At 43.6% G+C, this 15,089-nt stretch overlaps 1 long non-coding RNA gene across 1 annotated transcript in view; it reads left to right on the top strand.

Annotated features, from left to right (window-relative positions):
- Window positions 1–10,475, top strand: part of LOC117197366 (uncharacterized) — a 30,040-nt gene extending 19,565 nt beyond the window's left edge. Inside the window, exons 4-6 of the long non-coding RNA XR_004477944.2 lie at window positions 3,306–3,410; window positions 6,441–6,613; window positions 9,480–10,475. This is a non-coding gene — a long non-coding RNA (uncharacterized LOC117197366). The remainder of the gene's footprint in view (window positions 1–3,305; window positions 3,411–6,440; window positions 6,614–9,479) is intronic.
- Window positions 10,476–15,089: the final 4,614 nt, after the last annotated feature.

The following is a 15,089-nucleotide window of genomic DNA, read 5'->3' as shown; positions in this document are numbered from 1 at the left end:
CACTGAGTCTACTAATAACTCAATGCGAGGCACTTACTGGTGTTGGGCCTGGCCACATGACTTGCTTTGGAACAGAATGTGAGGAGGTAACAGTGTACCAATTTGGACCTAGCCCTTGGAGGTACTACATGCTCCTGTTCTCAGGAACATCTGACCTCTGCAGTGAGAAGATGCTAGCCTGAGCTGCTGCCCCATCGGCATCTGGGTGCCGGGCTGAATTCACATATTGCAGAGCCATTCCAGCCAACCTGCAGACTTGCAGCCTGAAGCTGAGCCACACAGCAGACATGCAGACTCCTGAATGAGACATAACTATTTATTGTTGCATGTCACTGTGATTGGGGGATTGTTACACAGCAATAACTAACGGTTACATGCATGAATTTCATTTATTAGTATTTTAGAAATTTTATTAAGTTATTGGAAATAAAGTGTGTGTTTAGGTTGGGTTGTATTGTTTTGGGTAAAAAAAGGTGACTGAAGTGATAATAATATGTAAGGACTTGTGTACTTGCTTTATACGTATACTTGGTGGCTTTCTGAAGTGATTATCTGGAAAGGGATAGCATGTGTCTGTATATGTATGTCTAGGAACGTTTGATCAAAGAAGCAGACACAGTACACAAAGTCACTATTGTTTTCTTATATATATTATCTCCTAATTAGATGTCTTGATTATGGTTTCATAGCTTTTGTTGGTTTTGCACTGATTTTCATTTTCATAGCCTCTGCCTGAAACTACTGTTCTTATGTTTTTCTCAATAACATCTGCATGTGTGAACATTTGCTATATCCTTTATCTGTCAAGGATTTTTGCTATTATGTTTGAAAAAAAGGCTTCCATTTTCCATTTCTGTTTAGAGACATCTTTTGGAGATGAGCACGCTGTGAAGCCAGCTTGATTTTTAGAAGGTCATGCACAAGAGCAGGAAAGCTGATCAGGAAGAGTATGGAAAGTATGATAATCACTAGAATAATAAGAACATCTTTAGAATGTTGGTGTAGGAGGGAAACTAGACAGTTGAACTCCGTCATTCTGGAGATGAGGGAATGAGGTGTTGGCCCTGGCTCACATTGCAAAGATAATGGTCAGGCTTTGAGAAAACTGAGAGCAAGGAGCATGACATATAAGAAAAGAGACAGAAAAAAGTGCTTCCCCCAGAAGCGGACCCTCCAACAGGAATTTGAGAGCAAGCAGTTTATTTGGGAGAAAACTGCAGAAAGCACCTGTAGGAGAGTCAAAAGTGCGGTCCTGGGCTTCCCTGGTGGTGCAGTGGTTGAGAGTCCACCTGCCAATGCAGGGGACGCGGGTTCGTGCCCCGGTCCGGGAGGATCCCGCATGCCGCGGAGCGGCTGGGTACGTGAGCCATGGCCGCTGAGCCTGCGCGTCCGGAGCCTATGCTCCGCAACGGGAGAGGCCACAACAGTGAGAGGCAAAAAAAAGTGTGGTCCTCAGACCAGCATCAGCACCACCTGGGAGCTTGTTAGAAATACAGAATCTCAGGCCCCACCCCAGACTTGCTAAATCAGAATCTGCATTTTATTAAGATTCCCAGGGGAGTCATAAGCACATCCAAGTTTGTGAAGAACAGCCTGAGTTATTCCTGCCGGAGACATGGAGGAGATTGGAGGTTTCTACCCTCCAGTCTCCACCTTTCATTGGCTGAGAGCTGCTTCCCAGCATAAACTCCTCAGCACTTACACTGACTGCAGGGCAAGAGCGGGCTCTCAGGCAGAGCTTTGCCTCCTTAGGAAGGGAGGATGCTGTCAGCTTGTACTGGAAGCTGGAATGGCGAGTGCCGAGGGGATGGTGGCAAGGCACCAAGAGCCATGATACTTACTGTTCTGAACACCACGGGCAGCTGGGAGCCTTTTCTTTTTATGAGACGAATCCCAGGCAGAGGGTTTGGTCATTTAAAGTGTTTCACACGGAGATGAACTTTATTAGCTAGCAGTCTCTATCTCCACCTTTGGTAGAGGTTATGAAAGGCGCCAGGTCAGTGTTTTCAAATTCAAATTTATACGGATATGGTTCAAAGTTTAAATACAGAGTTCCTAAACAAAAAATTCAGAGTGTGTTTCCATGTATTTCGGGTGCCAAGTTCTTGCCTGGAGGGTCTTTTTTGCTCCTGGGCCCTATTCTTGGGGTCACGCTGACCTTGGGAAATTGAACTGTCCCATTTAGCACCTGGAGCCTCAAGCAAAACTTTCTCCTGTTTGTTCCTGTGCCTTCCGTGGCCCCAGCTCTCAGACAAGCATTAGATGTACAAGCCAGGTGTTACCTAATGCATGTGGAGTGCAGCACTTTATTTTTTTGAACAAAAGCCATGTGTATAGAGTCCAATATTTTATCTTCCCAGGGTTTGCTTGGCCCTACCTTCATTCCAGGAACAGCTCAGTGGAACCCCCTGGCTGCCACCCCCATTGCTTGACAGTAGGCTGGACTCCAGGGATTGCTTTCAAATATGGAACTAGCCTTGCATCTCTGGAATAACCCCACTTGGTCATGGGGTATATAATTCATTTTAAATGTTGCTGAAGTCTCTTTGCTGATATTCCGTTAAGGATTTTTACATCTACATTTTTGAGACATATTGGTCTCTCCTCTTTTTCTTTTTTTTCTTTACTGTCTTTGGTTTTGGTATCAGGTTCATAAAATGAATTGGGAAGTGTTCCCTCCATATTCTAGAAGAAATTGTTCTTTAAACATTTGTTAGAATTCTCCAGTGAAACCATCTGAGCTACTCATAACATGCTACACAGCCCTATGAAGTGTGGGTATTATTATAATTCCCATTTTATAGATGAGGAAACTGAAGCAACTTGCCCAAGACCACACAACTAGGAAATAGTAAAGACAGGATTCAAACTCAGTAATCTGGCTGGAGTCTCAGCTAGGCTGAGAAGGTGACCAGTGGGGTCAGGACCACACAATTAGGAAATGAGAGAGATGGGAGTTTACCCAGATCTAACTTCAAAGGCCATGCCTCTCTTAGTCAAGCTACCTTCACTCATTCATTCATTCATTCAATCAGTGTATATTTATTGAGTGCCTCCTGTGTCCCAGAGACTGTTCAAGGCACTGGATAAATGAAATGATGAGTGAAATAGATTTAGTCCCTGACTATAGAGTTCATGGTTTAATAAAATGTGCTACAAAAATGTAAATCATTCTAATAAGGATGAAGCAGTGATAAACATGTATGGAAACTAGCTGATGGCTCTGGGCAGCTCCTCAAATTATATCCGGCAGTTGACCATTTACTAGACTGAAGCTCACTCCTGATTTGTGTGTGTGTTTTTAGACAGTCACAAACTTGCAGAAAAGTGGAAGTACCATACAAAGATGTGCTTGTTGCTGTTGGAGTGTCACTGCTCCCAGGCCCTCACTGTGGACACAGCTACAAAGTGTAAGTGTGTGTGTATATCTGTCTATAGTGGATTGAATGATGGTCCTCCCCAAAGATATGTCCATGTCCTACTCACCAGAACATATGAATATTAGCTTATGTGGCAAACAAACAAAAAAATGTGATTAACAATCTGAGAGGAGAAGCTTATCGTGGATAATCTAGATGGGCCCTAAATGCAATCACGTGTATCCTTATAAGATAGACACCCAGAGGACAAGTCACACAGAGGAGAGGAGGAGACAGAGGGTGGTGTGATGTGGTCACGAGCTAAGGAACACACAGCCACCAGAAGCTGGAAGAGGTGGGTACAGATGGAGTGTATCTGTGCCTTCACCATGACTTCTGACTTCCGGCTTCCAGAACCTTGAGAGGAGCAACGTCTGCTGTTTTAAACCACCCAGTTTGTGGTAACTCGTTGCCCTGGGAAACTAATACACTATCTATAAAACCCCAAATTCAGATTTTTTTTTTTGGCCACTCTGCATGCAGGACCTTGTTTCCCTGACCAGGGATCGAACCTGTGCCCCCTGCATTGGAAGCACGGACTGGACTGCCAGGGAAGTGCCCCCAAATTCAGATGGATACATCAGTTCCCATCCACCAATGCATGGTTCATTTTATTTCTCTTTCCGCATATCTCTAACTCCATTTTCTGACAATGAGAAGCCTGGCTTACATCCCACTTGGCAGATTGCCTTATTTGGTCAGTCCCCCCGTGTGTATCCAATCTACCACCTCCAGGTCATTATTGCCCTTGAGGGGCACCCTCCTCATCTGCTCAGGCTCCAACGCCCAGCCGGGCCCTGTCCTGGGGCCACCTCCCCACTAGGCAGGCACAGCCTCCCGCTCAGGCAACCTGTGCATACACACACCTGCTCGCCTCACATGATGGCTTTAGGCTGAGGAAGAGGTGGGCCCTGACTAGGTGTGCCGGCGCCGCCCCTGCTTGCTGAACAGCCCTGCAGCCCAGCGCAAGCCCCGCTCCCCCTGGGATCCGCGTGAGCCCACCCCAGCGGGGCTAGATGTGGCTGTGACCCTGCAGCGGGTGGGAGGGGCCAGGGGCCGGTGCCCACTGAGACGCCCTCACCCTGCAGGACCAAGTACATCTTTTCCCACAAGGAGTCATCAGCCAGGACTTGGTGACCGGAGTGATGCTGGAAGGCTAAAACCAACTGGAGGTTTCGATACTTTATTTCATTTAGGAAGAGGCCTGTACCTAAACATCAGAGGCATTTCTTGGTGGCAAATTGGATATTTCTCACCTATTATATAGGCATCAATCTGCTGTGAAGAAGCCTTCAGATTAAATTTCAATGATGAAACAAGATTAGTCCTGGCAGGTATATAGATCCTCAAAGAATGTGCAATAACTCCTCATAAAACAGCCTAAAAATATTCTTTCTGTCAGTTCCACACTTTGTAAAGAGGCTTTATGATTTGTGCTTCATAATATACTGCTTAAATTTTAAAATTGTTTAATACCAGCATGACTTTTCTCTCTAAAGAGATTCATTCACCAACTACTTCATTGAACACGTTATCTTAAATATGTAATATTGACCAGACACTGGGCTAAGCATAGGTAAGGCCCTCGTTCTCAGAGCTCAGGGAGCTCTCAGTCTGGTATTTACATCAGTAGTGGGCATATCATAAGATACTGTACACAGTGCCATGGGGACACGGAGAGGGGAGGCTCTCCTCTGCATGGTCATCCCCAGAAACTGTTCAGCACTTTGTCAGTCAAGCAGCAGGACCTAAGCATCCTAAGCAAAGGGGAATGCTTTGGAGGCTCCCAGAACTGACTAGATTTGGAGAACCAGTCTTGACAGTGGGCAGGTGCAAACGCTGTGCTGCAGGGCTGAGAAGTGCAGCAAATGTTTGTTAAGAAGATTCTGGGGCTTCCCTGGTGGCACAGTGGTTAAGAATCAGCCTGCCAATGCAGGGGATGTGGATTCGAGCCCTGGTCCGGGAAGATCCCACATGCCGTGGAGCAACTAAGCCCGTGCACTACAACTACTGAGCCCGCGTGCCTAGATCCCATGCTCCGCAACAAGAGAAGCCACCGTAATGAGAAGCCCGTGCACCGCAATGAAGTGTAGCCCCCGCTCGTGGCAACTGGAGAAAGCCTGCACGCAGCAATGAACACCCAACACAGCCAAAAATAAATTAATTAATTTTAAAAAAGAGAGACCCTATTAAAAAAAAAAAAGAAGAAGAAGATTCTGGTATGGCCTTGCCTCTGCTCCTTCCTTCCTTGTGAACCTTGGTTAAGATCTAAAGTCCCAGGAGAGAGCATCTATCTGCTCAAGCTTAACTCATATGTCTTCTCATGGTCCTAGGACTGGGGAAGGGAAGGGTACAGGAAGGGCAAAACCTGTTTCTCTTGGTTTCGGTAGAGATGAGACAGGTGCCTGGAATTACTTTCTCACTAAGATTAAACCCACTGTGGGAGAAGTCATTCTCCCAAAGGAAATTGGATTAGGAATGGAGAACGGAAGCTAGACAATTTTTTAAAAATTAGCAGTGACTTGTACAAAGGCATTTAGGCATGGGGAAGACAATGGGGAAAGGCAAGTCCTTGATAATGTTCTTCAGCTGCTGGATCAAGCCTCACCTGAAACCAACATACTTTGGAACTTTCCAATTACATGAACAGATAAGTTTTTTCTATGGCCCTTCCTCCCCCCAGTTTTTTTTGCTTGTTTGTTTAAGCCCGTTTGAGTCTGGTTATCTGTAATGTGTAACCAAAAGGTTTCTAACTGATACACCCGCACAATGGTCTTACACAATTTCTGGCAGTTCTTTTCTTTTATTTGCTATGAAAATATTCATTATTTTTCCAGTCTCTGAGTGACATCAGTGCTTCTCATTTTTAGCTCGTATCAGGTAAGTGATCCAGCTCCATAATATAACATTTTTATTTTTCTCAAATAGGTGGTATAATTTTATAATGATGTTTGATTACACACTTTGCAGCATCCTAATAAAACAAAGGCAACACACATTGGAAATCATTTTTTCTTACAGAAATTTTGAAATCAGTTTTTCAGCCATGCAGCTGACTGGGCTAGAGATGCGAAACCTCCACAGTCATCAGTGTGTCTTTAAATCAGGCCACCGCTCGGTCCCCACAAGGTCTCACCGGCATGAGCCCTGCCTGGGTGCTGTGGGGCACGCAAAGCAGCATCAGAGAGATCCAGGTCAGTTCCTGTCCCTATGGGAGACTAGAAAAGTAACCCAACTTTATATAATGCTGCATTATCCTGAGGGGCTTTAGAACCATTAATTAATTCACAAGACACTCTGCATGGGAGCAGCCACTATAATTACTCCAATTTTTCAATGAGAAAACTAAGGTCCAGATATTTACCCTGCATTGTCCACCTAATCAGTAATCAAATCTGAATTCCTAAGTAACTCTGCTTCTTTGGCTTGTTGCCATTTGCAATGTTATTTAGCTAAAATAATATGAATGTTTTAAACAATATCCTAATAATCATTCATCGTATAGCATTTGAAAAGAAAAAAATGTTCTATAATGTAGATATTGACGTCTTGGATTTTTCATTAAGGATTTTTTTCTCTTAATTTTATCACATGAGAGAAAATCAAAGAGGAGAAAATTGAAATTAACTTTACATTACAGGACAGTAATTCATAGGTCAAAAAAATGTTGGTTTACAGATTAGAACTAATAAAGACAATTGGAGCTAATAAAGATTTTAATAAATCTTAGAAAAAATATATTTCCTACCTGTTGGAATTACGGCTGTCTTGCAGATTCTCTCCTCGATAGAATCACACGTGAAGCCTGGGATATCAAAGGAACATAAACATTTCCTTACTATTTTGCTCTTATTCTTTCAGAATTTGGTCAGAAGAAGTTTGGAGGCAAACAACGACAATAATTAATATTTCAAAATCCTAATACAAATGGGAGTAGGAAGCCAAGAGGGTCCCGAATATTCCCTCAGCAAATGTTGAGAGCTTACCCTGGTCTCATGGAGCTTACATTCTGCTGAGGGGAGACAGAAGCTGAACAAAATAAACGTGTGTGTGTGTGTGTGTGTGTGTGTGTGTGTGTGATGCTTGGAGAAAAAATGAAGCTGAAGAGGGATGGAGGGAGGTAGGCATGGCTGCAATTTTACACAGGATAGTCAGGAAAGCTTCCCTGAGACCCGATATTTGAGCAAAGGTCAGAAGGAAGTGACAGAGGAGCCATGAGGCCTCTCTAGGGGAGAAGATTGTCTTTAGGACTGTTCGCTAATGTTCCTGTCCTTCTTCTTCTGGCCACATGGTAGGACTATCCCGTATCTCCCTGAGTATGAATTGATTTGACCAATGAGACGTAAGCAGCGGTGGGTAAAGGACTTTAAGGGTCAGGGCATGATTTGTCGTGTTCCCTTCTCTCCAGCCAGTGGGGTCCGCATAGAAGAGGCCCCCTCAGGAGGCATCTCGGGCACAACAGCATGGGCCAGGGCCTACCGCTAACCCAGAGACTCTGTTGCTGTAACCCTGAGATTTGGGGGTGGTGTGTTATTGCAACATTGCCTAGGTTATTCCGACTAATGTAGCAGTGTTCTGGATAAGGGAGCAGCAGTGCAAAGGCCCTCACCTGGGGGTGTACCTGGCATGTTGGAGGAACAGAGCAGAGGCTGGGTGGAGCAGATGGGGCCGAAGTGTCCTGAGATGATACCAGAAAGGTAATGAAGGGAGAGAAGTTGTGCAGGTCCTTCAAAGTCACTGTAAATATTTTGGCTTTTAGTCTGAATGAAATAGGGAATTAGGGAGTTTTGAGTAGAGGAAAGATAAGATTTGCATTACATTTCAAAAGGATAAGTCCAGCTGCTCTGTTGAGAATAGATTGCTGGGGGCAAAGGTGCAAGAAGGGGAATTAGGAGACCATTGCAGGTCATTGTATGTATATGTAATAGAACCCAAGGGTCTGGGACGCAGGGGATGGAAGTAGGGATGAACCCAATCACTGTCGCTTATGCTGCTGGGAAAATGTGTGATTCCAGTCCTTGCAACTCCCAACTCAGGGCTTTGTGGGTGTAGATCTCCTGAATCCCAAAGGGGGACACTTCTACTGGGGGTCCAGCAAGAGTCCCGGTCACTCCAGGCTCCTTGTGCTAAGAGACCAGCAGGGAGGAAAGGTGTCACCATTCCCGCGAGGGCCACTGACCTAAAACTCCAGGAGTAGGTTAGATTTCTGAGGAAGGCAAAAATACATTCGGCATGCAGTAATTTTCAGAGCATCTCCTGGTTCTCACTTGCCCAATTTTGGTGATTAATAGACCTGAGCAGCAGCCATGTCCTGTGAAGGACATGATGACAAGGATAAACAAGATCCCTCAGGGATGAGGATGTAATTAACTCACCTGGTAAACTGCCTCAGCCAGTAGAGGTGTAGCCAAGGGGAATCTAGAATGGGCAATTGAGGAGGGTGATTATTAGCATCATCACATTTCTGAAACCAGCTGCAGTGTGGGGGATACAGCTTGTCCCACTAAGTTTCCTCTTGTAAGTTTTCTCCAGGAAAAGAGATCAGTTAGAATTTTGGAGTGGCTGGTTCCAAAGTTGTCTGACTTACTGTACAAAGCAAGTGGATCTGAGCAGGCAAGGGGTGGACTTCAGTGGATTTTGTGGTGCACTGCACACAATACCCGCTTCAGGACCCGAGCTTTCATTCTCCCAGTTACCAAGAGTGTCCCTATTCTTGGATGACACCTGGGCACCTCCCCAGGATTTGCCCTTAGTGGAAGGAAACTGCTGGCTTTTTATTTATGGTCCCTTCCCATAGGGAAGTTGTATTCAGTGACTGGCTAATTTGGGGAGTATAAGGGCCTGGCCTCTTGCTTCACTCTGGGACATCTCTGAAGAACATGCCTGGTTTAGAATCTCTGTGGGATTGGCTGAGGTCTCTGATGTACCTATATCATAGTTCAACTTCTCCCTCTGCCCTGTCTGTTCCCTTCCCTTCTGGGGTAGACAGAATAATGAATGGCTTCCCAGAGATGTCTACATCCTTCTCCCCAGAACTCATGAATGTGTTGCCTTACACAGCAAAAGGAAATTTGCAGACATGATTAAGTTAACGATCTGGAGATGGAGATATTATCCTTGGTGGACCAAATGTCATCACAAGCGTCCTTCTAAGAGAGAATCAGGAGGTCAGAGAAGAGAGAAGATGCTTTGCTGCTGGTTTTGAAGATGGAAGAAGGGGCCACAACCCAAAGAATGTAGGTGGCTTCCAGAAGAGGAGAAAAGTCAGGAAAGCAGATTCTCCTCAAGAGCTCCAGAAGAAAAGTGGCCGTGATGACTGATTTTGGACTTTGATCTCTAGAACTATTAAAGGATAAATTGTGCTGTGTTAAGCTACTGTTTGTGTTCTTTTTTTTTTTTTTTTTTTTTTTTACAGGAGCAATAGGAAACAAATACACGTTCCCTTACAGGTAATTTACACCATTAGAGTTTTGTTCCTTTTTGCAGAGGAACTGGGGATATTTGGATGTATTGAACATGTTCATGCCACACTGAAAAAACTTACTATGAGGATGAATTAAAAGGTAGAAGGACAAATGGTTGTCCACTACTCTGCTAGCTTGGGGAAGACAAGATGGAAAAACAGGATAATAAGTTAGAGACCTTAGCCTCACATGTTGCAAAGCTAGGAGGACACTAGATGCCACAGATTAAGATTCAGGTGATGACAAAACCTGATTAAGCTAAGAGGTAGAATGTGTGGGAAAGTAATGAGAATAAAAGGGAGTAAAAGAAGCTTTTAAAAATACAGACTGCTGTAGCCAAAAATCGATTTGTACAAAACTACTAGGAATAATAAGAATGAAAGAAAATGACTATATATGAAAAGTAGCATGTATGTTTTTGGTAAAAGAAGGTAAGAGGAGTGGAGGAATTATTCTAAGAGAAAAATCCAGGGTCAAGGTGTATATTTTCCTGCTGTATTGTGTTTCTGTTTCCTATGCTAGTGTGATCAATCATCAGAGAAACTGTTTGGGTTAGAAAACTTTGATTAAAATATTTGACTCTCAGACTTCCCTGGTGGCGCAGTGGTTGAGAGACGGCCTATCGATGCAGGGGACACGGGTTCGTGCCCCGGTCCCGGAGGATCCCACATGCCGCGGAACGGCTGGGCCCGTCAGCCATGGCCGCTGAGCCTGCGCGTCCGGAGCCTGTGCTCCGCAACGGGAGAGGCCACAACAGTGAGAGGCCCGCGTACCGCAAAAAAAAAAAAAAAAAAAAATTGACTCTCTTTATAATGTAGTACAGAATTCTCTATTGGCTCACATGAGTATTCAGATTGTTGGTCTCTTCTTGATGAGAAATTGTAAGCAGGGGATTTTATTTGCCTTTTCAGTGATCTGCCTAGAAAACAAAGATTTTGTGTGGTGTCATTTTTTTTCTCTCATGTCAGGTCTTTGATTATCTAAGAGGGCTGCATCTTACAACTATATATATATATATGTTAAATTACGTGGGAAGCATTGTCAAATAAGTATTATGTTGTGTCTAGAAATGATGTAAAATTCCTGGAAATCTGATATGTCCAAATAGAATAACTTTGACAAGTAAGAGTTTTCTGATAACTTTAAGATCATAAAACTGAACTGGGTAGGAATTTCCAGAACTAGATTCAAGCAGAGCAAGAATTAATATGGGGCTGAATTAATTGATGAGGGTGATTATAATTTCTTCCAGATATAAGGAAACCTTTCCTTTTAGACTATGACTTACAGCACAGATAGGGAGAAAATGATTGTTTCATATCTCTTCATTGCAAGCCTGTTCCTAAAAATTGTACATTTTAGAACAAGAGTCCAAATGGAGGCCCACACTCCATATGTCTAAATATTTAAAAATTATAAATCAAGTGAGCAAATTGTTAAAATATGTTCTATCCTCCCATCTTAAAATATACATTTATGATGACAAAATAGAAAGTTGGCAAAATACAAAACACAAATGAATTTATTATTACACATGTCTTTGGGCTGATGATGTTTGGATAAGTAACTGTTTCATATTGTAGCAAGTTACACAGCCACTATGTACTACTGTTGCACATACTTCCCTAATTCCCATGTATCTCCCCAGTCAGGAACTGGAAGATGAAGGAAAGAAAAAAAGACAGAACTCCCAGGAAATACCTTGATGTGCAATAGAATCTATTGTATACATAACCATCTCACAGTAAAGTTGTCAGGTGAATTAGTTTCTCTTTTCACCTACTGAAATTTTTCACTGAACTTCTCCCAATGAAATCCTCCCACATTCTAAAGCAGTGTTTATCTCTGACTGAAAAATCACAAACCTTTATTAAATTCAGATACCTTTTGAGGGTGTAGGGCAAGCAGGGTGGAGAGGCATTTCCCTGAGACCTGGACAGTGTTACTCATTAGAATGGATATTTAGGGTTAAGGATGGTGCCACGTCAGTGAGTGCCAGACCCCAAGAGTATCACATGTATAGTTTAATAAAAATTTGGGTGGGCGTGCCTGTGTTACATGGAGCCCTTTAAAGTGCAGGACCAGGGCAGGGGGCCCCTTTTAATGTACGGGCATTGTCACCTCATTGTTCCGTGACATAGGGACAGAAGTCCAGGAAACAATGACAGGACTCTATGTGGGGTTTAATCCACTTTTAACCCCCCCACCACACACCCTCAACAACAGAACAATGATGAGGCTGCAAACCTACTGTTTAGTGATCACGTTCATTGTTTCCATTCATTCATGTGTCAGATGCTGTTCTAGGCATAACAGTGAGCAAAGCAGTCAGAGTTCCTGCTCTCATAGAACTCACATGTTAGTGGGAGAAGACCAAAGATAAACACAAACTATAAGATAATTTATCACCAACGATAAACACATAAACTATAAGTAAGATAATTTTTCATAGAAATAAGTGCTATGAAGAAAATAAAGCATGAAATGGGGCAGGGGTAGGGGTGGACAACTTTAGCTACAGGGGTCAGGGAAGAGCTCTCTGGGGAGGTGACTTTTTGGCCAAGACCCACAATAAGAGTAGGAGGCAGTAATGCAAACATTGAACACATTAGCTAACTGGATTTCCTGATATTAGAGGGTTAAGAAGAACCGCTTTTTAAACTTCAGCACTTGATGAACATCTTAAGTACTTAGGCCCACTATCTTGCTATCATCTGTAGTGCAACAAATATAAAATTTTTCATAATTCTGGACTTTCTACCACACCTTGATAATTAATGCACAGAATATAAATGTAAAATTGTGATCAGACCAAATCTGACCTGAATTCAGAATATACCCTATAAAACACATCACTCAATAGAATTTTTATATCAGCTACCTTGCTGTTCTTTCTCAAATAGCAAAATAATAACAATTGTCTTTGTGATTTCTAATGTTTTTCTAGAACTGATCTTAATATGAAAGACTTGATTTCACTAGGTAAGTTTTTGAAAAGCTAAATCTATATAGACTAAAAATTTAGTCCTATACATGAGATTTTTGATTAAAGAATACTCAAAGTTCTAAGTTCTTAGTCAACCAATGCACCTCATAGACTGAAATGGAGCAAAACCTTAATATTTTTTAATTTGAAAAAAGGAAATTTACCAGCTGGTTTTAAAAGAAATATGCATGTATAATTTGGGATTTTTTTTTAATATAAATTTATTTATTTATTTATTTTTTGGCTGCGTTGGGTCTTTGTTGCTGTGCGCGGGCTTTCTCTAGTTGCGGCGAGCGGGGGCTACTTTCGTTGCGGCGTGTGGGCTTCTCATTGCAGTAGCTTCTCTTTGTTGCAGAGCACAGGCTCTAGGCACATGGGCTGCAGTAGTTGTGGCACGCTGGCTCAGTAGTTGTGTTTCGCGGGCTTAGCTGCTCCACGGTATGTGGGATCTTCCCAGACCAGGGCTTGAACCCGTGTCCCCTGCATTGGCAGGTGGATTCTTAACCACTGCACCACCAGGGAAGTCCCTGGGATTTTTTTGTAAATGCTAAATATTTTTTTCACATAATAGAATCAACCTAAAATAATTTTCATTCAATAATTTCTAATTATAAAAGAGAATCATTAGAATTATTTAGTACTCTATTTATTTTTAGTACTTTATTGTTGCTTGTGCCAGACAGCATACGAAGTGATTTACATGCATCATTTCATGTAATTGTCACAAAACCTTGCATGGATTAGTATAAGGTAATACTAAGAATACCTATTTTATATTTGAGGAAATAAGCACAAGTTAGGCACCTTGTCCAAAGTCACACACAGTGGGAAATTGTGGAACCAGAAATGGAACCTGAGCAGCCTGACTTCAGAGTCAACTTAATGCTTGAGATTATGACAAGCTTCTAGATATTTTATACTGTTTTATTCTTTATAATATTGGCATGATTACATTCTTACATAATCTGAAATTTGCTTAATTCTTAGGAGTTTCTCCAGAAATTCAGTATATTGAATTTTTAAAATATAATTATAACTGTTTATATAATTTTTAATATATTTATATAATTATTTTATATAATATTATATACTTTTTTATAATATGAAACTTTATTCTAAAACATATCCCAAACTGCAAGACACAAGTACCATTGAAACAGGTAAATGTATACGTACGGAGAATGGTGAAACAGAATTTTCGCCTTTAAGAAGTCTTTATCGGGCTTCCGGTAAGATGGCGGAAGAGTAAGACGCGGAGATCACCTTCCTCCCCACAGATACACCAGAAGTACATCTACACGTGGAACAACTCCTACAGAACACCTACTGAACGCTGGCAGAAGACCTCAGACCTCCCAAAAGGTAAGAAACCCCCCATATACCTGGGTAGGGCAAAAGAAAAAAGAATAAACAGAGACAAAAGGGTAGGGACGGGACTTGCACCAGTGGGAGGGAGCTGTGAAAGAGGAAAGGTTTCCATACACTAGGAAGCCCCTTCGTGGGCGGAGACTGCGGGTGGCGGAGCGGGAAAGCTTCGGAGCCGCGGAGGAGAGCACAGTAACAGGGGTGCGGGGGGCAAAGCGGGGAGATTCCCGCACAGAGGATCGGTGCCGACCGGCACTCACCAGCCCGAGAGGCTTGTCTGTTCACCCGCCGGGGCGGGCGGGGCTGGGAGCTGAGGCTCGGGTTTCGGGCGGAGGCAGGGAGAGGACTGGGGTTGGCGGCGTGAACACAGCCTGCAGGGGGTTAGTGCACCATGGCTAGCTGGGAGGGAGTCCGGGGAAAAGTCTGGACCTGCCGAAGAGGCAAGAGACTTTTTCTTCCCTCTTTGTTTCCTGGTGCGCGAGGAGAGGGGATTAAGAGCGCTGCTTAAAGGAGCTCCAGAGACGGGCGCGAGCCGCGGCTAAAAGCGCGGACCATAGAGACGGGCATGAGACGCTAAGGCTGCTGCTGCCGCCACCAAGAAGCCTGTGTGCGAGCACAGGTCACTATCCACACCCCCCTTCTGAAGAGCCTGTGCAGCCCAACACTGCCAGGGTCCCGGGAACCAGGGACAACTCCCCCGGGAGAACGCACAGCGCGCCTCAGGCTGGTGCAACGTCACGCCGGCCTCTGCCGCCGCAGGCTCGCCCCTCACTCCGTGCCCCTCCCTCCCAGCGGCCTGAGTGAGCCACAGCCGCCGAATCAGCTGCTCCTTTAACCCCATCCTGTCTGAGCAAA

This window comes from Orcinus orca, chromosome 3 (genome assembly GCF_937001465.1).
Source record: "Orcinus orca chromosome 3, mOrcOrc1.1, whole genome shotgun sequence".
NCBI lineage: Eukaryota > Metazoa > Chordata > Mammalia > Artiodactyla > Delphinidae > Orcinus > Orcinus orca.
Note: the sequence above shows the minus strand (reverse complement) of the source record. Positions and strands in the feature narration are given on the sequence as shown.